The sequence below is a fragment of the Mus musculus genome, chromosome 19 (assembly GCF_000001635.26).
Source record: "Mus musculus strain C57BL/6J chromosome 19, GRCm38.p6 C57BL/6J".
NCBI lineage: Eukaryota > Metazoa > Chordata > Mammalia > Rodentia > Muridae > Mus > Mus musculus.
This window is the reverse complement of record NC_000085.6, coordinates 51,525,868-51,552,300: the sequence shown is the minus strand read 5'-3', so window position 1 is coordinate 51,552,300 and position 26,433 is coordinate 51,525,868.

Sequence of the window (26,433 nt, the reverse complement as noted above, 5' to 3'; positions counted from 1 at the left end):
AAAGAACCCAGATATCCCTCAACAGAGGAATGGATACAGAAAATGTGGTACATATACACAATGGAGTATTACTCAGCTATTAAAAAGAATGAATTTATGAAATTCCTAGCCAAGTGGATGGACCTGGAGGGCATCATCCTGAGTGAGGTAACACAATCACAAAGGAACTCACAAAATATGTACTCACTGATAAGTGTATATTAGCCCAAAACTTAGGATACCCAAGATATAAGATACAATTTGCTAAACACATGAAACTCAAGAAGAATGAAGACTGAAGTGTGGACACTATGCCCCTCCTTAGAATTGGGAACAAAACACCCATGGAAGAAGTTACAGAGACAAAGTTTGGAGCTGTGATGAAAGGATGGACCAGCTAGAGACTGCCATATCCAGGGATCCACCCCATAATCAGCTTCCAAATGCTGACACCATTGCATACACTAGCAAGATTTTATTGAAAGGATCCAGATGTAGCTGTCTCTTGTGAGACTATGCCGGGGCCTAGCAAACACAGAAGTGGATGCTCACAGTCAATTAGTGGATGGATCACAGGGCTCCCAATGGAGGAGCCAGAGAAAGTACCCAAGGAGCTAAAGGGATCTGCACCCCTATAGGTGGAACAACATTATGAACTAACCAGCACCCTAGAGCTCTTGACTCTAGCTGCATATGTATCAAAAGATGGCCTAGTCGGCCATCACTGGAAAGAGAGGCCCATTGGACACACAAACTTTATGTGCCCCAGTACGGGGAACGCCAGGGCCAAAAAAAATGGGAATGGGTGGGTAGGGAAGTGGGGGGGGTATGGGGGACTTTTGGGATAGCATTGAAAATGTAATTGAGGAAAATATGTAGTAAAAAATATTTAGAAAAAAAATATGATGGGAATCAAGAACAACGCCTTATGGACCCGTCCCTGGGTAGGGAGGAAAAAGCATCCAAGTTATTCTTATCTCCTGGATTTATTTTATCTGGAAACCTTAGTTAATTAGACTGGGTAACATAGAACCAGGTTTTTCTATGTGTAGCTGCATTTTTTTATTTGTTATTAAATGAATAAAACTTGTTTTAAAATTAAAAAAATAAATAAATAAACTTCATGGTAATGGATTCTAATGAGGATAAAATACATCATACAGCAAGCATTCATCCACCCATTCATGTATTCTTTTAACAAACATGGATTGGGTAGGTTGAACAGGGGAAGTGCATGGTGGAGTGAGATTGTACCACCATGCAGCATGCTGTGGTTAAGTAGAGGTAAATGAATCATTGGTTAGCAATGATAGATGGGCTGGGAGAGGGGCAAGGATGCTAGTAGGTGGCACAGAGGAAAGCCAACCATAAGGAATTCTTTCTGGGGGAGCTGATCCTCTAGTAAGGTAACTTTAAAGGTCCTGCCTTCCAAGCTTACCCTAGAAAATTCAGGAGCAACAGGTGACTTGAGGTCATTCATTCAGAGCATAATCATGAGCAAACTGCTGATTGTTTTCAAGCCGCATACGTTCATTTATAAAATGTTAATGCATCAACAATGCTGTTACGGGGATTAAATGCCTAATAGAAACAAGGCTCCTGGACAATGTGTGCACATAATGGTAAATAATAGGTACTTAATCAATGTTGTTTGACTGAATTGTTGAATGCAGGTCAGGGATGCTATTGTTTTATGAGGGTAGAAATTGAAACACAAATATAGCCCTTCTGCCGCAAAGGTGGGTTTCTGATTGTAATCATCTTAATCGAAACACAGAAAGCAGGATTCATTTTTTATAATTTGTGTGTTTAAAATTCAATACACCACAGCATAGATTATCCTACATCGCCTCAATAACAAGGTCCATACTCTTTGTCCTTTATCCTTCTTCTTGTATGAATAGAGTATAATACTCTGCTTATAGCAAAATGATTAGACATTGTCCATGCCAAGGACATCATAGTTAACAGTAAAAAAAAATAAAAAAAGTAACAAATTATGTTGAATGTTATCTTCTAGTCATGAACCTCATGATGTGTAGTTCTTAAACTACTTTTATGTGTGATTCTTTCTCTAGATCTATAGGCAGCTATTAAAAGCATTTATATCTTAAGAGCTTTCACAAAGAATTTGCAGGAACATAAATACAATAAGCAGAAAGCAGAGCAGAGCTACCCAAATCACTACAATCAAATATAATTGAACTCGAGGCTGGTTATAAGGCTCAGCAAATGAAGTGATTGCTGCGTCGTCATGAAGACCTAATTTAGATTTCAAGAACTCACATCAACACCATGGAAAGCAGACAGCCGGCCACGTCCGGACCAGAGGACAGGTGTCCGCCTGGCTCGGGAGGCGGCCTCAGCCTCAGGAGCAGCGGTCGCCATCTTGGTTCCCGGACTCCCTGGAACTTAGGAATTTAGTCTGCACAGGTGAGAGTCTGCACCACAGAAGCTGACAGCTTCTGGGAACTGCCAAAGCAACACAGCTCCTGAGAGAGGCCCTGTTTTGGGCCTTCTTCGACCAGGAGGAGGTCCAAAAACAAGATATCTGCGCACCTTCCCCATAAGACAGCTTGCCAGCAGAGAGTGCTCTGAGCACTGAAACTCAGAGGAGAGAATCTGTCTCCCAGGTCTGCTGAGAGACGGTAACAGAATCACCAGAAGAACAATCTCTAAACAGAGTCAACTATAACTACTAACTCCAGAGATTACCAGATGGCGAAAGGTAAAGGTAGGAATCCTACTAACAGGAACCAAGACCACTCACCATCTTCAGAACCCAGCACTCCCACTTCGCCCAGTCCAGGGCACCCCAACACACCCGAAAACCTAGACCTAGATTTAAAAGCATATCTCATGATGATGGTAGAGGACATCAAGAAGGACTTTAATAAATCACTTAAAGAAATACAGGAGAACACTGCTAAAGAGTTACAAGTCCTTAAAGAAAAACAGGAAAACACAATCAAACAGGTAGAAGTCCTTACAGAAAAAGAGGAAAAAACATACAAACAGGTGATGGAAATGAACAAAACCATACTAGACCTAAAAAGGGAAGTAGAAACAATAAAGAAAACTCAAAGTGAGGCAATACTGGAGATAGAAACCCTAGGAAAGAAATCTGGAACCATAGATTTGAGCATCAGCAACAGAATACAAGAGATGAAAGAGAGAATCTCAGGTGCAGAAGATTCCATAGAGAACATCGGCACAACAATCAAAGAAAATGGAAAATGCAAAAAGATCCTAACTCAAAATATCCAGGAAATCCAGGACACAATGAGAAGACCAAACCTACGGATAATAGGAGTGGATGAGAATGAAGATTTTCAACTCAAAGGACCAGCAAACATCTTCAACAAAATTATTGAAGAAAACTTCCCAAATATAAAGAAAGAGATACCTATGAACATACAAGAAGCCTACAGAACTCCAAATAGACTGGACCAGAAAAGAAATTCCTCCCGACACATAATAATCAGAACAACAAATGCACTAAATAAAGATAGAATACTAAAAGCAGTAAGGGAAAAAGGTCAAGTAACATACAAAGGCAAGCCTATCAGAATTACACCAGATTTTTCACCAGAGACTATGAAAGCCAGAAGAGCCTGGACAGATGTTATACAGACACTAAGAGAACACAAATTCCAGCCCAGGCTACTATACCCAGCCAATTCTCAATTACCATAGATGGAGAAACCAAAGTATTCCACGACAAAACCAAATTCACACATTATCTCTCCACGAATCCAGCCCTTCAAAGGTTAATAACAGAAAAAAACCAATACAAGAACGGGAACAATGCCCTAGAAAAAACAAGAAGGTAATCCCTCAACAAACCTAAAAGAAGACAGCCACAAGAACAGAATGCCAACTTTAACAACAAAAATAACAGGAAGCAACAATTACTTTTCCTTAATATCTCTTAACATCAATGGTCTCAACTCCCCAATAAAAAGACATAGACTAACAAACTGGCTACACAAACAAGACCCAACATTTTGCTGTTTACAGGAGACACATCTCAGAGAAAAAGATAGACACTACCTCAGAATAAAAGGCTGGAAAACAATTTTCCAAGCAAATGGTATGAAGAAACAAGCTGGAGTAGCCATCCTAATATCTGATAAGATTGACTTCCAACCCAAAGTCATCAAAAAAGACAAGGAGGGGCACTTCGTTCTCATCAAAGGTAAAATCCTCCAAGAGGAACTCTCAATTCTGAATATCTAGGCTCCAAATACAAGGGCAGCCACATTCATTAAAGAAACTTTAGTAAAGCTCAAAGCACACATTGCACCTCACACAATAATAGTGGGAGACTTCAACACACCACTTTCACCAATGGACAGATCATGGAAACAGAAACTAAACAGGGACACAGTGAAACTAACAGAAGTGATGAAACAAATGGATCTGACAGATATCTACAGAACATTTTATTCTAAAACAAAAGGATATACCTTCTTCTCAGCACCTCATGGTACCTTCTCCAAAATTGACCACATAATAGGTCTCAAAACAGGCCTCAACAGATTCAAAAATATTGAAATTGTCCCATGTATCCTATCAGATCACCATGCACTAAGGCTGATCTTCAATAACAAAAAAAAAAAAATAAATAAATAACAGAAAGCCAACACTCACGTGGAAACTGAACAACACTCTTCTCAATGATACCTTGGTCAAGGAAGGAATAAAGAAAGAAATTAAAGACTTTTTAGAGTTTAATGAAAATGAAGCCACAACGTACCCAAACCTTTGGGACACAATGAAAGCATTTCTAAGAGGGAAACTCATAGCTCTGAGTGCCTCCATGAAGAAACGGGAGAGAGCACATACTAGCAGCTTGACAACACATCTAAAAGCTCTAGAAAAAAAGGAAGCAAATTCACCCAAGAGGAGTAGAAGGCAGGAAATAATCAAACTCAGGGGTGAAATCAACCAAGTGGAAACAAGAAGAACTATTCAAAGAATTAACCAAACGAGGAGTTGGTTCTTTGAGAAAATCAACAAGATAGATAAACCCTTAGCTAGACTCACTAGAGGGCACAGAGACAAAATCCTAATTAACAAAATCAGAAATGAAAAGGGAGACATAACAACAGATCCTGAAGAAATCCAAAACACCATCAGATCCTTCTACAAAAGACTATACTCAACAAAACTGGAAAACCTGGATGAAATGGACAAATTTCTGGACAGATACCAGGTACCAAAGTTGAATCAGGATCAAGTTGACCTTCTAAACAGTCCCATATCCCCTAAAGAAATAGAAGCAGTTATAAATAGTCTCCCAGCCAAAAAAAGCCCAGGACCAGACGGGTTTAGTGCAGAGTTCTATCAGACCTTCAAAGAAGATCTAATTCCAGTTCTGCACAAACTTTTTCACAAGATAGAAGTAGAAAGTACTCTACCCAACTCATTTTATGAAGCCACTATTACTCTGATACCTAAACCACAGAAAGATCCAACAAAGATAGAGAACTTCAGACCAATTTCTCTTATGAATATCGATGCAAAAATCCTCAATAAAATTCTCGCTAACCGAATCCAAGAACACATTAAAGCAATCATCCATCCTGACCAAGTAGGTTTTATTCCAGGGATGCAGGGATGGTTTAATATACGAAAATCCATCAATGTAATCCACTATATAAACAAACTCAAAGACAAAAACCACATGATCATCTCGTTAGATGCAGAAAAAGCATTTGACAAGATCCAACACCCATTCATGATAAAAGTTCTGGAAAGATCAGGAATTCAAGGCCCATACATAAACATGATAAAAGCAATCTACAGCAAACCAGGAGCCAACATCAAAGTAAATGGAGAGAAGCTGGAAGCAATCCCACTAAAATCAGGGACTAGACAACGCTGCCCACTTTCTCACTACCTTTTCAACATCGTACTTGAAGTATTAGCCAGAGCAATTTGACAACAAAAGGAGATCAAGGTGATACAAATTGGAAAGGAGGAAGTCAAAATATCACTTTTTGCAGATGATATGATAGTATATATAAGTGACCCTAAAAATCCCACCAGAGAACTCCTAAACGTGATAAACAGCTTCGGTGAAGTAGCTGGATATAAAATTAACTCAAACAAGTCAATGGCCTTTCTCTACACAAAGAATAAACAGGCTGAGAAAGAAATTAGGGAAACAACACCCTTCTCAATAGTCACAAATAATATAAAATATCTCAGAGTGACTCTAACTAAGGAAGTGAAAGATCTGTATGATAAGAACTTCAAGTCTCTGAAGAAAGAAATTAAAGAAGATCTCAGAAGATGGAAAGATCTCCCATGCTCATGGATTGGCAGGATCAACATTGTAAAAATGGCTATCTTGCCAAAAGCAATCTACAGATTCAATGCAATCCCCATCAAAATTCCAACTCAATTCTTCAACGAATTAGAAGGAGCAATTTGCAAATTCATCTGGAATAACAAAAAACCTAGGATAGCAAAAACTCTTCTCAAGGATAAAAGAACCTCTGGTGGAATCACCATGCCTGACCTAAAGCTTTACTACAGAGCAATTGTGGTAAAAACTGCATGGTACTGGTATAGAGACAGACAAGTAGACCAATGGAATAGAATTGAAGACCCAGAAATGAACCCACACACCTATGGTCACTTGATCTTCGACAAGGGAGCTAAAACCATCCAGTGGAAGAAAGACAGAATTTTCAACAATTGGTGCTGGCACAACTGGTTGTTATCATGTAGAAGAATGCGAATTGATCCATACTTATCTCCTTGTACTAAGGTCAAATCTAAATGGATCAAAGAACTTCACAGAAAACCAGAGACACTGAAACTTATAGAGGAGAAAGTGGGGAAAAGCCTTGAAGATATGGGCACAGGGGAAAAATTCCTGAACAGAACAGCAATGGCTTGTGCTGTAAGATCGAGAATTGACAAATGGGACCTAATGAAACTCCAAAGTTTCTGCAAGGCAAAAGACACCGTCAATAAGACAAAGAGACCACCAACAGATTGGGAAAGGATCTTTACCTATCCTAAATCAGATAGGGGACTAATATCCAACATATATAAAGAACTCAAGAAGGTGGACTTCAGAAAATCAAATAACCCCATTAAAAAATGGGGCTCAGAACTGAACAAAGAATTCTCACCTGAGGAATACCGAATGGCAGAGAAGCACCTGAAAAAATGTTCAACATCCTTAATCATCAGGGAAATGCAAATCAAAACAACCCTGAGATTCCACCTCACACCAGTCAGAATGTCTAAGATCAAAAATTCAGGTGACAGCAGATGCTGGCGAGGATGTGGAGAAAGAGGAACACTCCTCCATTGTTGGTGGGATTGCAGGCTTGTACAACCACTCTGGAAATCCATCTGGCGGTTCCTCAGAAAATTGGACATAGTACTACAGGAGGATCCCGCAATACCTCTCCTGGGCATATATCCAGAAGATGCCCCAACTGGTAAGAAGGACACATGCTCCACTATGTTCATAGCAGCCTTATTTATAATAGCCAGAAGCTGGAAAGAACCCAGATGCCCCTCAACAGAGGAATGGATACAGAAAATGTGGTACATCTACACAATGGAGTACTACTCAGCTATTAAAAAGAATGAATTTATGAAATTCCTAGCCAAATGGATGGACCTGGAGGGCATCATCCTGAGTGAGGTAACACATTCACAAAGGAACTCACACAATATGTACTCACTGATAAGTGGATATTAGCCCAAAACCTAGGATACCCAAGATATAAGATACAATTTCCTAAACACATGAAACTCAAGAAAAATGAAGACTGAAGTGTGGACACTATGCCCCTCCTTAGAAGTGGGAACAAAACACCCTTGGAAGGAGTTACAGAGACAAAGTTTGGAGCTGAGATGAAAGGATGGATCATGTAGAGACTGCCTTATCCTGGGATCCACCCCATAATCAGCATCCAAATGCTGACACCATTGCATACACTAGCAAGATTTTATTGAAAGGACCCAGATGTAGCTGTCTCTTGTGAGACTATGCCGGGGCCTAGCAAACACAGAAGTGGATGCCCACAGTCAGCTAATGGATGGATCACAGGGCTCCCAATGGAGGAGCTAGAGAAAGTACCCAAGGAGCTAAAGGGATCTGCAACCCTATAGGTGGATCAACATTATGAACTAACCAGTACCCCGGAGCTCTTGACTCTAGCTGCATATGTATCAAAAGATGGCCTAGTCGGCCATCACTGGAATGAGAGGCCCATTGGACACACAAACTTTATATGCCCCAGAACAGGGGAACGCCCGGGCCAAAAAGGGGGAGTGGGCGGGTAGGGGAGTGGGGGTGGGTGGGTATGGGGGACTTTTGGTATAGCATTGGAAATGTAAATGAGCTAAATACCTAATAAAAAATCGAAAGAAAAAAAAATAAAAAAAATAAAAACAGCAAAAAAAAAAAAAAAAAAAAAAAAAAAAAACACCATGGAAAATGCTAGTACCTGCTTGTAGGTCACTGAGTGAGGGAGACATAAACAGGGAAGGAAGATACCTGGGCTTCACGGGCAAGCCAAGAGTCACAGACACTATCCACAAAATAAGAACCACAGTTCTGAAGTATGACACCAAAGCTTAACCTCTCGTCTCCAAACACATAGGTACACACCATTACATACACCTACAGGCATGAATTTCTCTCAACCTACTTTAATAAGGGTTCATCCTCTCCAACTAGCCTACTATTTTCTAGAAGAAAAGTTATTAGGACAAGGGGATGAAGGAGTAGGTCTGTTTAGAAATAGTTCTTTGGAGCAAGTCCAAACTTTGTTGTTGTGTGTCAAGTCCAGTAGCAAACATCAAACACGAATCAGCAGTTGCAGAGCGGTCCACTTGGCAGACACCACCCAGGAAGCAGCAGCTACAGTTCAAGCCAGAAGAAAACAATGAAGCTCATCAACTGGCAAGAGTGTGTGAAAGTGGCAAGAACCCCATGGACTTTATAAAAAGTTCACCTTCCCCAGCCAGTTTCTCTCAATGAGAGCATTACCACAAGTGGAGCTCAATCATACAATGTAAGGCAAAAGAATACACGCATGTCATCAGTAAAAACTAGGTAGGTAAAGCAAAGTGAACCAATGCTCTAGCGCCCACTCTTGATGGGGTCATATTTATATTCCTTCATCTTGCGTCCTTTCACATGTTTCTTATAGCCAAACATCCTTTCAGGTCTGTCTGCTTCAAGAAAACATCCTTTCACATGTCTGCTTTAGCAAAACAGCTTCCACCTGTGTTCCCCAGCAAAATATCCTTTGGCATAGCTGACTTTCCAAGGAAACCACTTTATATCTCCAGTTCTGTTTAAGAATTGTTCTTTTCTTTAATAATAACAACCTCCACTTAGTATAAATAACTGTATCATCATATTTTAAATAAATGACATATGTACAATACAGCCAAGCAACAGTTTAACAAAATTTAATTTCTATCAATATACCATAATTCAAATAAAACGTCTTTAAATTTTCATCAATATAAAATAAACAAAAAACCTTAAATTTCTATTAAAATGCAATAATTAAAAAAGAAACCTTAAATTATTCAGACAAAAGAACTTAACATTTTTAACAATCCCTAATCATATCCACATAAGTCACCAAGATGTTTTACTATTAAATATATGTGCCAATGCAGGTGTGTAACAGAAAAGACAATATTCATAATAATCACATTTTCTGTCATTTCTTAATACCTTCCAGTTCTCCAATGATCATGACTGAATAACTACATGTAGGTATAAACTGTGTTTAATATTGTTATCACTGCTTTCTAGAGCAATTAGAAATAGAATAAAACTCTTTTGTCTTGAACATGCTGTAGTGTATTGAAATCATACAGAGAAAGTAGCCATAGCATGACACAACACAAACCACCTAACCTAGCTAGTAAGTAATTGTAACATATAAGCAAATATTTATTGGGTAGATGAAAATGTGATGATTTTCAGGTGGGGCAGTCTCTGGATGGTCCTTCCTTCTATCTAAGATATGAACTTTTTCTCTGTAACCCCTTCCATGGGTATTTTGTTCCCCATTCTAAGAAGGAATGAAGTATCCATACTTTGGTCTTCCTTCTTTTTGAGTTTCATGTGTTTTGCAAATTGTATCTTGGGTATTCAAAGTTTCTGGGCTAATATCTGCTTATCAGTGAGTACATATCACGTGTGTTCTATTGAGATTGGGTTACCTCACTCAGGATGATATCCTCCAGATCCATTCATTTGCCTAAGAGTTTCATAAATTCATTGTTTCTAATTTCTGAGTAGTACCCCATTGTGTGTAAATGTACCACATTTTCTGTATCCATTCCTCTGTTGAGGGGCATCTGGGTTCTTTCCAGCTCCTGACTATTATAAATAAGGCTGCTATGAACATAGTGGAGCATGTGTCCTTATTACATGTTGGAGCATCTTCTGGGTACTTACCCAGGAGTGGCATTGCTGGATCCTCTGGTAGTACTATGTCCAATGTTCTGAAGAACTGCCAGACTGATTTCCAGAGTGGTTGTACAAGCTTGCAATCCCACCAACAATGGAGGAGTTTTCCTCTTTCTCCACATCTTCACCAGCATATGCTGTCACCTAAATTTTTGATCTTAGCCATTCTGACTGGTGTGCGGTAGAATCTCAGGGTTGTTTTGATTTCCATTTCCCTGATGATTAAGGATGCTGAACATTTTTTTCAGGTGCTTCTCAGCCATTCAGTATTCCACAGTTGAGAATTCTTTGTTTAGCTCTCTACCCCATTTTTTAATAGGGTTATTTGATTTTCTGGAGTCCAGCTTCTTGAGTTCTTTGTATATATTGGATATTAGTCCCCTGTCTGATTTAGGATAGGTAAAGATCCTTTCCCAATCTGTTGGTGGGCTTTTTGTCTTATTGACAGTGTCTTTTGCCTTACAGAAGTTTTGCAATTTTATGAGGTCCAATTTTTTTTTTTGATTCTTGATCTTACAGCACAAGCCATTGCTGTTCTGTTTAGGAATTTTTCCTCTGTGCCTATATCTTCGAAGCTTTTCCCCACTTTCTCCTCTATAAGTTTCAGTGTCTCTGGTTTTATGTGGACTTCCTTGATCCACTTAGATTTGAGCTTTGCACAAAGAGATAAAAATGGATCAATTGGCATTCTTCTACATGATACCTGCCAGTTGTGCCAGCACCATTTGTTGAAAATGCTGTCTTTTTTCCACTGGATGGTTTCAGCTCCCTTGTCAAAGATCAAGTGACCATCCATCCCATATACAACCACCAAACCCAGACACTATTGCATATGCCAGAAAGATTTTGCTGACAGGACCCTCAAACAGCTATCTCTTCTGAGGTATGCCAGTGCCTGGCAAATACAGAAGTGGATGCTCATAGTCATCTATTGGATGGAACACAGGGCCCCTAATGAAGGAGCTAGAGAAAGAACCCAAGGAGCTAAAGGGGTCTGCAACCCTATAGGAGGAACAGCAATCTGAAGGAAACAATATGCCCCCACCACCACTAGAGCTGTGTCTCCAGTTGCATATGTAGCAGAGGATGGCCTAGTCGGCCATCAGTGGGAAGAGAGGCCCTTGGTCTTGGGAAGATCATATGCCTCAGTCCAGGGTAACGCCAGGGCCAGGAATTGGGAGTGGGTGGGTTGGGAAGTAGGGCAGGGGGAGGGTATGGGGGCTTTCAGGATAGCATTTGATATGTAAATAAAAAATATCTAATTAAAAAAAAAGCAAGCCAACCCTAAGCTCAAAAAAGAAAAAAAAAATAAGGAAAAAGAAAATATGGTGATTTATTATCTCCAAGAATGTGAAGTACAGCCTTACTAGATAGATAGTATTTTCAGAAAACTTCAGGATGAGTTGGCATTTGCTCGGTGAACAAAAAGGTACAGACATTGCACATCAAAGGAATAGTAAGTTCAGAAATAGAGGGAGTCTTAAAAAGGTAATATTACATGCTTTGAGAAAGGTGAAAATTACAGCTTGCCTGAAGCCCATAGGCCTCTGGGAAATTACAATATAAGGAAATGAAGCTGGTGAAGTAGTTTGAGGCCAACTGGTAAAAAGATTTATGCGTCAAATAAAGCCAATGATCTTGTACAAGTCTGTTTGTGTTACCAGGGGAGTCACATAACCAATTTTTTAAGGTAATAGAAGTAGAGTTGCCAGTCACTGAGTGCTTCCTAAATCCCCTGCCTTTTCTTTGTATGAGCTTCACTGTTGTAATCTCATAAAATTAATTCTCCAGAACTGCACTATGAAGTAGATAACATGAATCTCATTTTACAAGTGACCAATCTTAGCCTTATGGAAGTTAAGAAACTTACTCCTGTTCACAGGTCTCATTGACACTGAGGTATCCTCTGGATGAGACTTCTACATTTTCATTAGGGGATAGAAGTAGGTCTTCAGGAGCAAAGTAACTAGGGTATAAAATTTTCACACTTAAACAAGTACCCATTGTAAAGGTCTTCGAGCATGGACTCTTAATTCAAACTACCTTCACCTACCTACTTCTCTCTACATCCTCTATCTGCTGATGATAAACTTGATTCAAAATATGTTTAGTTTTACAAGTCTTCTGGGATCATGTTTGCCTATTCCTAGATTTTTTTCAGGTTTTTAGCCTTTGACTCTCAGGTCTTTATAGGCCTATGAAGTTACCTCCAGGTTTCTACCAAATACTTAATGATGTTCACATTTTAATGATGTTTGTCTACCTTGAAATTCATGTGCAAATTTAAGCCCTCTTGTGAAGTCTTAAGTGGGTAGAAACTTTAAATTAGTCTTTGGGACATGATTAGGATTAGATAAAGCCATGGGTTTTAATAGGGGAAGACAAAAGGATACATGCATATTCCTTATCTCTTTCCCAATGATGCTCTTCTTTGAGTCAGGGTCCTGCTGCCAATAAGCCTATCACCAGTTGGAGTTCCTTGATTTTAGACAAAGATCACATCCAAAATACATCTCTGTTATTCAGGACTCTCATTACTGTGCCAATGTATTATTAGCAATGGGAAATGAGCTAGTAGAACAGGATTTCATTGAAAATAAAACTGTGTTAAGCTGAGTCACTGCACACATTAATTAGTTAGGAAATACTGTGCCTGGTGGGGTTTAGGAAGCTGAAATTTTTAAAGTGAGCTTATAGTCTAAGGCTTGCCTGAGAGACTGAGAATGAAAATTGAATATAATTTGCCACAAACTATTTCAAGTGTGAGGGAAAGTTGTGAAGTATAATTATGTAATCTTGGATATGTAAATGTTCTTTTGTTACAAAATTTCAAATTGAAACACAAGGTTCCAAAAAGCCCAGGTTCAACAATCCTCATTTTCTAATCTCAAGTCCTTCTCAAGGGAAAAAAAAAATCACTCCAGTGTTTAGATTCTCCTTCACTGGATTACACACATTCATGCCATTTTAGAAATTACATATATTCATTGATCAGTGTAGTTAGGGAACTCAGCAGTGGAACAGAAGCCAAAACAGAGGGTAAGAAGTAGAGCTGGAAAACCGAAGTTATTTGTGATGTAGGACTTAAATCCATGGAATCAATAAAGATGATAAAGAGAGCTCCATGATGAAGGTCTATGAATTTTAAGGAGGGCACGGAGTAGGATGTGGAAGGAATGAGAGGGAGGAATGCTGTAATTATTCTAAAAATCTCAAGATAAATAAGAGAATGTCAATAATGTCTATCTAAAAGCACTACAACATGAGAACAGGATTCTTTAGTGTGTTTGGGGTTTAAAGAAGGTTATCTAGGGGCAGTCTGGAGAAGGAAAGGGAGGGAGTAAGTGAGGTAATTCTATTTCAATTAAAAATAAAATACTTGGCCTGGAGAGATGGCTCAGAGGTTAAGAGCATTGACTATTCTTCCAGAGGTTCTGAGTTCAATTGCTAGCAACCACATGGTGGCTCACAACCATCTATGATGGAATCTGATGCCCTCTTCTGGTATCTGAAGACAGTTTCAGTGTGCTCATAAACATAAGATAAATAGAGAACTCTTTAAAAAATAAAAATATAAAATACTTGTAAAGTAAAAATAAAATTCTGAGACTTCAAAATCCTAAATTGTGTGAAGTAGAATACAATCCTAAGCAGCACGTTATCAGATAATTTTGCTGTCATCTGGTCCATAGGCAGGAGATTCAGGAAGATATACAAATTTATCTGCCAAATAGAGTTGCTTCTTTATGGCTCTTTATATTAAGTTGCAAAAGGGTCTGCTTACCACAATCCCTATTGAAAGCAATCAAAATGTCAGTGACACATAATAATAAAAATATAGTTGATATTGTTAGTTGATAACCCCTGAAGATTTTGTACTGTTGGAAACATAAAAATAATTTTTAATAAAAATGTCATTTTAATTATTGTAACCAAATTCATAAAGCATATGATTTTTAGAGCCATGGTTGATTTTGCCAGGGTCCTGGGAAATATCATCAGCATTTGTAGTTCACCAGAATGAGCCCAATAAGTCAGAACTTTTGTGCTCAAGGTTATTCTGTATCCCATAGTAATCACATCAGGTTAGAAACAAAGATTGAAGAAAGAGTATAGTGGCTAAAGCACTGTTCACGAGCGTGAGGACTGAAATTGGACTCTCCAAAACCCACAAAGAGCTCGAACACCCCAGTGCTCTTACTGTGATTCAGGAAGTGAGAAAACAGAAGCTTTTGGGCCAGCTAGCCTTGTGTAGAGAGAGGTGAACAGCAACAGACCCATACGAAGCCTCATGCAAACTTCCTAGTGCCCATGCTGTCCAGAGTGATCAATTGGTATCTATTAGGTATGTAGGTTCTAATCACTTTTCAGCCTTGCTCACCAAACAAAGTACATACACTCAGCTTATATAATGTTTTTAGTATAAACTGGCATAAGAAGGTGATATGGTGTGCTTTAAGGCCACAGGTATGCATTCATTCCAGGCAGAGCAGTCATGGTGCTCAGCACCTAGTTGTGAGGAAAGAGGCAACCTTTGAACCTTTAACCTTTCTTGTTGAGATGTGCAGACTTCAGAATAGTAAACAGAAACCAGATTTTCCTTCATATTATTGCTCCAATTTGGGTACCCCATTATATTCTTTAAATTCCTAATACCTTGATATAGAATGCCCAGAAACCATGTGTGACCACATTTCTTTGTGACAGTAAGTGAGAAAAGAATATTTATAACCCTCTCCAACTGTGTCCCCATAGTTAATTTCTTGATGCCTATCACTTTCATTCATAATTTCAAAACTCAGTATGTGGCATTCTCTGGCCATTTATTTGAACACTTTGGCTGGAAGAGTTGAATTTTTTTTATCACCAATGGCGATTAGAAAAATTGCTCTTGTCAAGAGCTACTAGCATGTCTTTTTTCAGGGCTAGAAACAAAAGTAAATAAGTTGTGGTCAAATTTTCAATAACAGATTTTTATTGTATGGAAATTAGGATGGACTGTAAATGAAGGTAGAGTTTGCTGGTCTATTATTGATAGTGTGTATCTACAGTGCCACAATAGAAAACAATTTATTTACCTTTTGTTCTTTTTACACATTAAAAATTAACATTGACTTTTAGTTACCATAGTATCTATGTGAAATGTGTGTATGTTTATATGTGCCTTTATGTTTGTGTATGTTTGTGAAGTGTGTCCATGTGAAGTATGTGTGCATGTGTATGTGCATTTATGTGTGTGTGTATTCTGTTTTTCTTTTTTCTTGAGAGCAGGCTCATAATATTTAATATAAACCATGTCAAGAAATTTCTTTTTCATTTTTTATTATTAGGTATCTTCTTTACTTACATTTCACATTTTATCCCCTTTCCTTATTTCCACTCTGAAAACCTCCTCCTCTGTCCCCCCATTTTCTTGCTCACTAACCCAGCCCACTCTCATTTTCCTGTCCTGGAATTTCCCTGCACTGGTGTATGGAGCCTTCACATGACCAAGGGCCTCTCCTCTCATTGATGTTCCACAAGGCCATCCTCTGCTACATATGCAACTGGAGCCTTGAGTCCCTCCATGTGTATTCTTTGGTTGGTGGTTTAGTCTCTGGGAGCTATGGGTTGGTTGGTTCATAGTGTTGTTCCTCCTATGGGGCTGCAAACCCCTTCAGCTCCTTGGGTACTTTCTCTAACTCCTCCATTGGGGACCCTGTGCTCAGTCTAATGGATGTCTGTGAGCATCCACTTCTGTATTTGTCAGGCAGGAGCAGAGCCTCTAAGGGGACATCTATATCAGGTTCCTTTCAGCATGTACTTTTTGACACCCACAATATAATAAGTACACATTCTCTATTATGTTCATAGCAGTCTTATTTATAATAGCCAGAAGCTGGAAAGAAACCAGATGTCCTTCAACAGAGGAATGGATACAGAAAATGTGGTACATTTACACACAATGGGGTACTACTCAGCTATTAAAAATGATGATTCCATAAAGTTCTTAGGCAAATGGATGGAACTAGAAAGTATCATCTTGAATGAGGTAACCCAATCACAAAAGAACAAGCATGATATGCACTAACTGATAAGTGGATATTAGCCCAGAAGATCGAAATACCAAAGATACAATTCATAGACCAAATGAAGCTCAAGAAGAAGGAAGACCACATTGTGGATACTTAAGTCCTTCTTAGAAGGGAGATCAAAATAACCATGGGAGGAGATACAGAGACGAAGTTTGGAGCAGAATCTGAAGGAAAGGTCATCCAATGACTGTCTCACCTGGGGATCCATCCCATATGCAGACAGGAAACACACACAATATTTTGGATGTCAAGAAGAAATTTCTTTGGCAAAACTGAGCTTTGATTTTTAAAATAAAATATAGGCCTTTCTAAAAAGAATGAATATCCTATATATAGGAGCAGATGTGAAAATATGTTTGATATAATCAGATGTCAAAATAAGAATAGTGTGGATAGGTCAGAAGACAGATACTACTTGGAGCCCAGACTAAACTTGAATACAAATCATAGGATATGGGCTAAAACTGTAGTTGAGAGTTGCTGCTGTATTGAATGTTGTCTTTAATATCCAGAGGCTGGAGATATTTGTCTGACTCACCCTTAGGAGGAATTCATTAAATTGTGTTCTTCTGAAACAACTCAGAGCTCACCAGTCATCTGTAAGATGACCAAATTTTATTCATGAATTATATTCCACCAATCCTGAGAAAATTTCAAAGAAGGTTGTTGAAAAAGAATATGAAAGGGATTAAATCAAAATGTTCCTCAGAGAAGGTCAGGTATGCGCTTGTAAATCTTCCTGAACTTCCCACATGAAAGAATATTTCAAACAATCTTCCTTTAAGTTTTCTCATTCAAGGCAATATTGTTCTTTGGGAAGGAAAGGCCTGTGGGGATACAGAATTCGTTTTTTTTTGCAATATCTAGTTTTCAAACCCCATGCAAAACTGTCAGTAAATTTATCCAGGCCTTTTCTTTCTGTGTGCCAGAAGTTGAAAGCAAGGGAAAGATTTCATGTGAGCTAATTTCTTAATAACTAGTAGCCACTCACATCTCACCCAAGAAAAAATAATATATGAAAATATTAACACGTGTAAGTGAAGATCTTTCTTCGTGGAACTTTTGCAATGAAACCTCATTATTCTTTGGGGGATCCAGAGCACTTCAATTGCCCCTGTCTGGGAAAAGAGGGAGGAGGAGGAGGAGGAGGAGGAGGAGGAGGAGGAGAAGGAGGGGCAGGAGGAGGAGGAGGGGCAGGAGGAGCAGGAGGAGGGGCAGGAGAAGGAGGGGCAGAGGGAGGAGGAGGAGGAGGAGGGGATGCCAAATTTTGTCTCTAAACAGTCTTTTTGAATGTCTGTTTTCATAAGTTTTACATTAGGAATTATGTGCTTTGGAGTGACCAACCCCGTGAACCTGGCAGGCCTCTTGATGGTGTCCCTCTAGAGAAGCAAATGAAAACTTTCATTTACTCTTCACAATCATTACCCCTGCAGAATTGGTGTTTTTAGTCCAGCAAAACACCCATTCCTGACTCCAAATGTGACCCCTGGTGGTTAGTGTAGTTATTAAACCTGGGTGGGAGTTCTATTAATGAATTCAATAAAACAGTTCCACTGGTCTCTTTAGAAAGTATAAAATAACCGTCAGAATTTCAGACAAAGTCTTTTCAATCCCCAGTGAAATATAACCCTTGGAATAAATGAAAAGTCTTTCCTTTGTCATGGCCGTTTGTTGTTGATGTTGGAGAGAAATGAGCTTTCTTTCTAGCACCCACCACACTCAGTATTCTCCTCTCCAGGAGGCCTAACCTGTACCATACAATCTCTACATCTCAACTTATAGTACAGTGTGTTTTTAGTTTTTGAAGGAATCTTCCAGGAAAAGGGTGACAACATTTACTTGTTGAACACTTACTTTATATGAATCATTGTGATAACTAGTGTAGACATACCAGCTGATTAAACTTTATAACAACCTTATAACATCGACTGAGGTGCACAGACCGCTTGCTTCTGTCCTCTCCTGCAGAAGTCCCCCTTTCCCCTAGGATCTCTCTTTCCCACAGCAAGCACAGTGAGACTTGCTTCTGTGGCTAGCCTCTGCACTTTCCCTGAGAAGCTCAATAAGGCTTGCTTCTGCCTTTTGCCTCCGCGTTGCCCCTCAGAAGCCCTGCTCCTCCTCCCCTCTTGCAGCAAACGCTGGGTGCTGTGGGGGGGCGGTCATTCCACCTCCCTAGCCTCCCCAGGAGGACACAAGGAGCTGCCGGTATCAATCCAAATAAGACAAATGACAAAAAAAACTCCTCAACTTCAATGACGCCAAGGCCAGAGCACTCTTAGATAATCAGGTGTAGCTGGCACCTATCCTTGAAGAAAGGAGATTAGGGACCCATGCTTAAATCATAGTAAAACGGTAATCAAAGGTCACAGGCATATATGGCCGGCCATAAAACTAGTTCCTGAAGGCTTGCTGCCCAGGTCTGGCTCGTTCAATAAAATACTTTCATGCACACTTGCAGCGGACTCTGCATGTCCTGCGCTCTCCTGGGTTTCCCACGGAACCGGGGCATCACAGAACATTGTGTGGTTTATATTTACTGCATTTATATACTAGTTTGTTAAGACTCATGGGGACTAACTTTCCAGGGATCATCCCTAAATCTGAGTTGATATATTTGAATACTATATTTGAAAAATTTCCAATTCCTAAGCTCCCCCACACTCATCACAAGCATGTTAACAACAACAACAACAACAACAACAACAACAACAACAACAACAACAACAAAAGTATCTTCAGATTTAGAATTAGGGGGATTGAATGTAAATCCCAAATCCCAAACTTGATTTTGTGATTCTGAGTCTGTAACTTGTCTGAATAGGGACTTCAGATTTTTTGAGAATAAAGAGTGCATCAGAATGCAATGACTTTAAACTCTTGATCTATCTGAGCTTTTCACCAGAAAGCTGTACTTCTTGCTTCATCAGCTCACTTGGTGTTAATATAAAGGGTTTTGTGAGAAGCTTAAATCCATTCTAATTAACTGTATAACCCTGCTCACTGCTGGTGAGAGACTTTACTTCTAACATTTTAGGTATGTAGGGAAACTGAGCATCTAGGAAAATAAACATAAGATCTATTATGGGAAGTCCATAGAGGGCTGGACTGAAAATGGCTGCGTTTGTAGATAGTAGACAGGTGTGCACATAACCTATTGTAATACTTGTTTTGTTTCTTTTACTATTTGAATAATTTATTTTGACTTTATAGTAATAACATAAAATGTGGGATGCTGTGACATTTTGTTTCACTGTGGTTATTTCACATGAAGAGGCCCATCCTGGAACAGATTCCCTATGGTCCTCAGACTGTGATCTCGGCATTTTTGCATTTCTAGTTACAATGAAATATTTCTCTTGATCATGAGAGGACAAGCTGTGTATGGCCACACCTTTTCCCTCACATCACAAAATATTTCAGAACAAATGTTAATGAAACTCTATGAGAGTCTGGCAACTCCTATTTTATCATGGTTTCACAATGCCACAGATCTATTTGTGGACCGCTTATTTGATTCATTAGGACGTATTATAAATTCTAACTGCTGAAGCTGAAGACTCGAGAGCTTCTCCGATTTCAAGGTTAAACATTGAGGTTAATTAAATTTGGACGGAAAAGTGGCTAGAGGGCATATCTAGAGACACCAGCTGACAGTACTACCAGCATCAATACCTAATATATTTACAACCTCTCAGGTTTACCAAGTATCATACCCTGTGTTGGGTGATGTACATTATTAGCTGCAATCGTGATTAACACAATGTAATACAACTTAAATAAGTTGCTCCAGGCACATAGCTGGGAGCTGGCCTAGACAAACGCTGTGTTAAACCCATTGTCAGCTTTTCTCACACTTAATAGTTCATTGGTGGTATCTGTAACTGATCATCCAACTATGAGATACAATCCCAATTAACTAACTAGTGGGGGAGAAGGAACTGTCTTGGTGAGTAAAGGTAAAGATATTTTGCACATAAGCATGAAAAGGTCCAGATCTCAGCACCCAAATAAACCCCAGGCACAGTGGGTGACATATATCTATAATGCAACACAGCAGACAAGCATGACATTCTAAATCCATATCATTTACCAAAATCAAAACCAGAAGGTACACATAACTTAAACAAACCCTTCCTATGCAGTGAGAGTGGAGCTGCAAACAAAAGTCTTCACACAAGCAAATGGCAGAACCAAAATATATCCACAAGAAAATCTATAAAACTTTCAAGGAAGATCCAATGCCAACTTCTCTATCAGTTGCACAAATAGAAAAGGAATGAACACTACCTAATTCATTCTGAGATGGTGGTATTATTGATACATGAATGAGAATAACACTTAAAATATGAAAGGAGAGGAAAAAGGAGTTTCCTTACTGAACATAGATGCAAAATTTCACAACAAAATTTGGGAACATATTAAGAAGTCCATATCATGAGCTTCATCAAGGACATGTAATATTGGATTACATGTACAAACAAATAAATATAATACCATACAAACAGACTTAAATCAGTAAAGATCAATGCCTGTAAACAGATTTCATAGTAGAAATCATATTACAAATCAAAGAATGCTGAAAATTCATTAGACAAGGTTTAACATGAGTCCATGATAAATGCCTCTCTGATATTAGTAATACATATAGCATACCTCAAAATAATGTAATTTATATACAGCAAACCTGTTGAAAATATCCCTAGCTGGGCGTGGTGGTGCAGGCCTTTAATCCCAGCACTTGGGAGGCAGAAGCAGGCAGATTTCTGAGTTCGAGGCCAGCCTGGTCTACAAAGTGAGTTCCAGGACAGCCAGAGCTACAAAGAGAAACCCTGTCTCAAAAAACAAAAAAAAAGAAAAAAACAAAAAACAAAACAAAAAAAACAAAAAACAAAGTAACAACAACAAAAAAACCAAACCAAACCAAAACAAAAAAACATAACAAAAACAAAATACAGAGACAATTTCCTTAAAAATCATGAAGAATGAGAAGATGCTGACAGAGCTCTCTATTGTTCGGTAAAATTCACATGGCTTAGCTACAAAATTCAGACAAAATACATAAAAGTGAGAAAAATACAAAGGAAGAAATGCAAACATGTCTACTGGAGTTGATATGGTTCTATAGTTAAAAGATCCTATAAACCTACTAGTGAATGATGAGATCCAATATACACCTTCAGGAAAGTTGTAGGATACAAATATCAGTATAAAAAGGAATGAGTCTCAATTAGGAAGCATCCACTGAATGTATTTTACAAAAATTATTTCCTCTTATTGACCCTACTTCAACCAACAGAACTATAGGGAAACCTTTTTTTCCGATTGCTCTGGGATCCTGCGTTGTATTGAATGTGTCTCACGAGACTTTTGTTTTTTAGAAATGTAACAATCAATGCCACAGATCAGATGAGCATTTCTTAAGGCTTGAAAGTTTCACTCTCATGAATAAACTAATGTTATCATTGCAGTGGGCTCTTGTGACTGTTTCTAATATAAGTTTGGTTCCAGTTGCTGCTTGGGCAGTCCCTCATTTCACATGACACCCATCATCAAGAATGCTCTCAGGAGATGTGGACTTTCAATCTCCAGGAAAGTGGATTGAACATATTAATGTTCACTTTAAATTTCTCATGCTCAGGCATCTTGTTATACTGAAACAACTAGGATAAAACATCTTTATATAGTTAGAAACTAGAGATAGTGGGGCTCATCTAACTGTGCAGACTCCCAGGAATATCTCATTTACTATCTAGTCTACACTTATTTTATGGATTTTCTTAGTTACCACTGAAAGGCTAATGCATGTTCATTGCCTCACTGAATCCTTTCCAGTAAAGCAGAAAAAAAGTCCAGTCTACATCTCATGGGTTCACCTATCTTTAAGAATAGAGAATTTCCATTATAACTTATTATTTTTTGAAGGATCAATCAAAAGCAAAAATAGAACAAAAAAAACCCCAAATATAAGAACAGAAAACATAAACAAGAACAAAATAATAAAGGCAAAACTGCGATCTTTTAAGAAATTAATTATTGTTATAACTAATGCTTTTGGAGTATTGTCATGCAAATTTGTTACCATATGATGTGTCATTTTTCAGAATACAACATCACAGTTCAATGATGAAAACAGAGCTTGTACAGCTTGCAAAGCATGAGAGGTTTAATACATCAAAAGTTTTCATAGATTTCATATGACTTTCCTTCTGCCATGAACAATAAAGCAGACAACATCTCTGAGGATACATTTTCCATTTTGTAAACTTGTCTAATTCTTTATTTCAAACATCTCAGAATTGCAGTTTCTAGTTCAGAGAGCCTACATACATAGGTCTTTCTCTTGAATATTTGAAACTGATTTCACTTTAAATTAAGAGGTAATTAAACTAGTTCAACTTTTAAAATACTAAAGAAAGAAAATATTGCATAGAATTTTTGACACCAAGTGGTAAGATACACAGACATCCTCAAGAAGGTGTTTGTATCTCTCAGCTTTCACAAATGTACCTTTGGCCTCCAGGCCCAACTTTGGATAAAGGCACTATATTACTGGCTCTACTGACTCAGGATAAGCTAGGGTTTAAAAAGGAGCATTGGCAAGTGGCAGAGGCTAGGTCTAACTGTATGGTACAGCACAGTAGTGTCAGGACCACCACCACCGCTAGGAAAGATTTCATAGTGCCCAAGGGAAGAGTCCCCTTCTATTACTAATATGTGGAGTAGGCAGTCTACCTTCTCATGCAGGGTCAGGGACACTGAGTAATCCTTGGGCTTCCTTCCATCTTTCTATAGCCACTCCTGTTTTGGATTTTTGGATTGTTTGTTGGGTGCTTGATTGGTTTGATTGGTTGATTGAGTGAGAGAGTTTGATTTCTCTTTATCTATTAAAAATGGACTTCCTTTAAGTTGATTTTCATTATACTTGTCCCAACTGGATTGCACTTTGTATGGCTTGTTCACTGATTCTCTAGATAACTAACATTTCTGGTTTTGAGGTTGTCTTCTATATTCTTATTTAATTCTTTAATTTTTTTTTTTTTACAGTTCAGTTTTTATCCTCCTCCCAGTCTACCCTCTGACTCTTCATCTCATAACTGCCCCTCCCCGCCCTCTCTTCAAGAGGATGTCCCTACCCCTCTCCTCGACCTTGCCAAGACTCCCCACTCCCTAGGGCCTCAAGTCAAAAGGGTTAGGTGCATCATCTCTCACTGATGCCAGACCCAGCAGTCCTCTGCTGTATATGTATTGGGGCCTCATATCAGCTTGTGTATGCTTCCTGGTTGGTGGCTTGGTGTGTGAGCAATCTCGGGTTTCAGGATAGTTGAGACTGCTGGTCTTCCATTAGGATCATCCCCCTCCTCAACTTCTTCCAGCTTTTCCCTAATTCAACCACAGTGGTCTCAAGCTACTGTTCATTGGTTGGTTGTAAATATCTGCATCTGGCTCTTTTAGCTGCTTGTTGGGTCTTTCAGAGAGCAGCCATATTAAGCACACCATACATAACACCAGTAATAATGTCAGGCTGTGGAGCCTTGCCTTGAGCTGGTTCCCAATTAGGACCTATCACTAATACTCCTTGTTTCTGTATTCTTTTTTAAAATTAATTTTTATTGGTTATTTTATTTATTTACATTTCAAAAGTTATACCCCATCCCAGTTTCCTCTCCACATGCCCCCATCCCCTGCCTCTATGAGGATGCTCCCTCACTCACCCACCCACTCCTGCCTCAGCGAGCAGCCTATCATTCTCCTATCCTGGGTCATCAAGCTTCCACATGTCCAAGGGGTTCTCCTTCCAGTGATGCCAGATAAGGCAGCCCTCTTCTATATTCTTAGTAGGCTTCAAATTCCACTAATTGAAAATGAACATTGTAAATAACATGTGTCTGTTTAAAATAACATCATCACGTGAATTTTAATTGATATCCTCACATTCTTGTTGATTTGTTGCAAAGGGTAAAATTTAGGCACTGAATTTATCTGTTCATTCCTTAAAATGAATTAAAATAGGTAATTAAATTAAATTAAATTAGGTAATGTATGTTTTCTGATACAGTCATTAAAAGTTGTTTTCAATAGATATTGATTTTTTAGTACTTGTTTGACAGGCTATGTTAAACGGGGTATGTTTCCAGTGATCGTCCAGTATTTGGCATGCACAGAACTGTTTCTGACACTGCAAATGCTAAACTTTCCATAGTCACAAATGCATGCTAAAGCTTTTAATTTCTTACATTTCAGTAGTTATTTAATATGTTTATGTAAGTCTTGTCACACTTACACACTCATAAGCCCAGATATTGATATAAGATTTACAACTACCATATTCATAAAAGTAGAAATCTTTTACTGATTGCCTGATCCATGTAACTACAACTATATTATTCCTATTGCTACTGGTAACCCTTCAGGATGGCTAGTGCTATGGTGATTTTCACAGTTCTGTGATGGAAATTCAGAACATCTTAGCAATATGTAAAACTCATCATCAAGTTGGATGGAATGGCAAGGTAGGGATAATCCAGATTTTTTAATTACAGTATGTTCCCTTACCGCTCTAACTCCATTCAGGGGTTGGGGGGCAGTGAATTTTTATCTCAGGTTAGCTGAGTTCAAATAAATACGTTGGGTGCCATTTTGTTGCAGTAAATCTCCAACCCAAATATGCCCCGGCAATGAAAACACAAGTCAATTAATATGAATATATGTTCCTACATTGTGCAGATCTACTGCTATTCTACCATCTTCCACATCTATGAGACCACTTAGCACTTGCAGTTTCTCCAGGCCATGTGCTCCTCCTCTGCATCCTCTCCCTCTTCCATTTTCTCCCTCTTCTCTCTCTCAGCTTCCAGCTCCACCCTCCCTTTATCTGCCCAATCATCAGCTCTCCTTTATTTTACAAACTAAGGTGGGAAGCAGGTTTACAGGAAATCACCTGAGTGCTGACTCATTCCTTGTTCACAACCACTCACAGGACAACAGAGTGAACATCAAATATAATTAGCCTCAGGGTTATACACAACAATTACCTTCATTTTGTTAACTAAACCCTGTGAGATGTGTGTTCATTACCAGTATATCAGCCTTCAGTCTGAAAGTAGAGCAATAGTCGAAACTGCAGTGCATGTTGTTACAAATTTCTTACAATAAAGATATCATAAGAATGGGACTGAATACATTTTGTGGAAAACATAAGTGGCTATTAGCCCAGAAACTTAGGATACCCAAGATATAAAATACAATTTGCTAAACACATGAAATTCAAGAAGAACGAAGACCAAAGTGTGGACACTTTGCCCCTTCTTAGAAATGGGAACAAAACACCCATTGAAGGAGTAACAGAGACAAAATTTGGAGCTGTGACGAAAGGATGGACCATCTAGTGATTGCCATATGCAGGGACCCATCCCATAATCAGCTCCCAAACGCTGACATCATTGTATACACTAGCAAGATTTTGCTGAAAGGACCCAGATATAGCTGTCTCTTGTGAGACTATGCCGGGGCCTAGCAAACACAGAAGTGGATGATCACAGTCAGCTATTGGATGGGTCACACGGCCCCCAATGCAGGAGCTAGAGAAAGTACCCAAGGAGCTAAAGGGAACTGCAACCCTATAGGTGGAACAACATTATGAACTAACCAGTACCAGGGAGCTCTTGACTCTAGCTGCATATGTATCAAAAGATGGCCTAGTCGGCCATTACTGCAAAGAGAGGCCCATTGGACTTGCAAACTGTATATGCCCCAGTACAGGGGAACCCCAGGGCCAAAACGGGGGAGTGGGTGGGTAGTGGATTGGGGGGGGTGGGTATGGCAGACTTTTGGGATAGCATTGAAAATGTAAACGAGGAAAATACCTAATAAAAATAAAATAAAATTTAAAAAAATTGAGACTAAAAA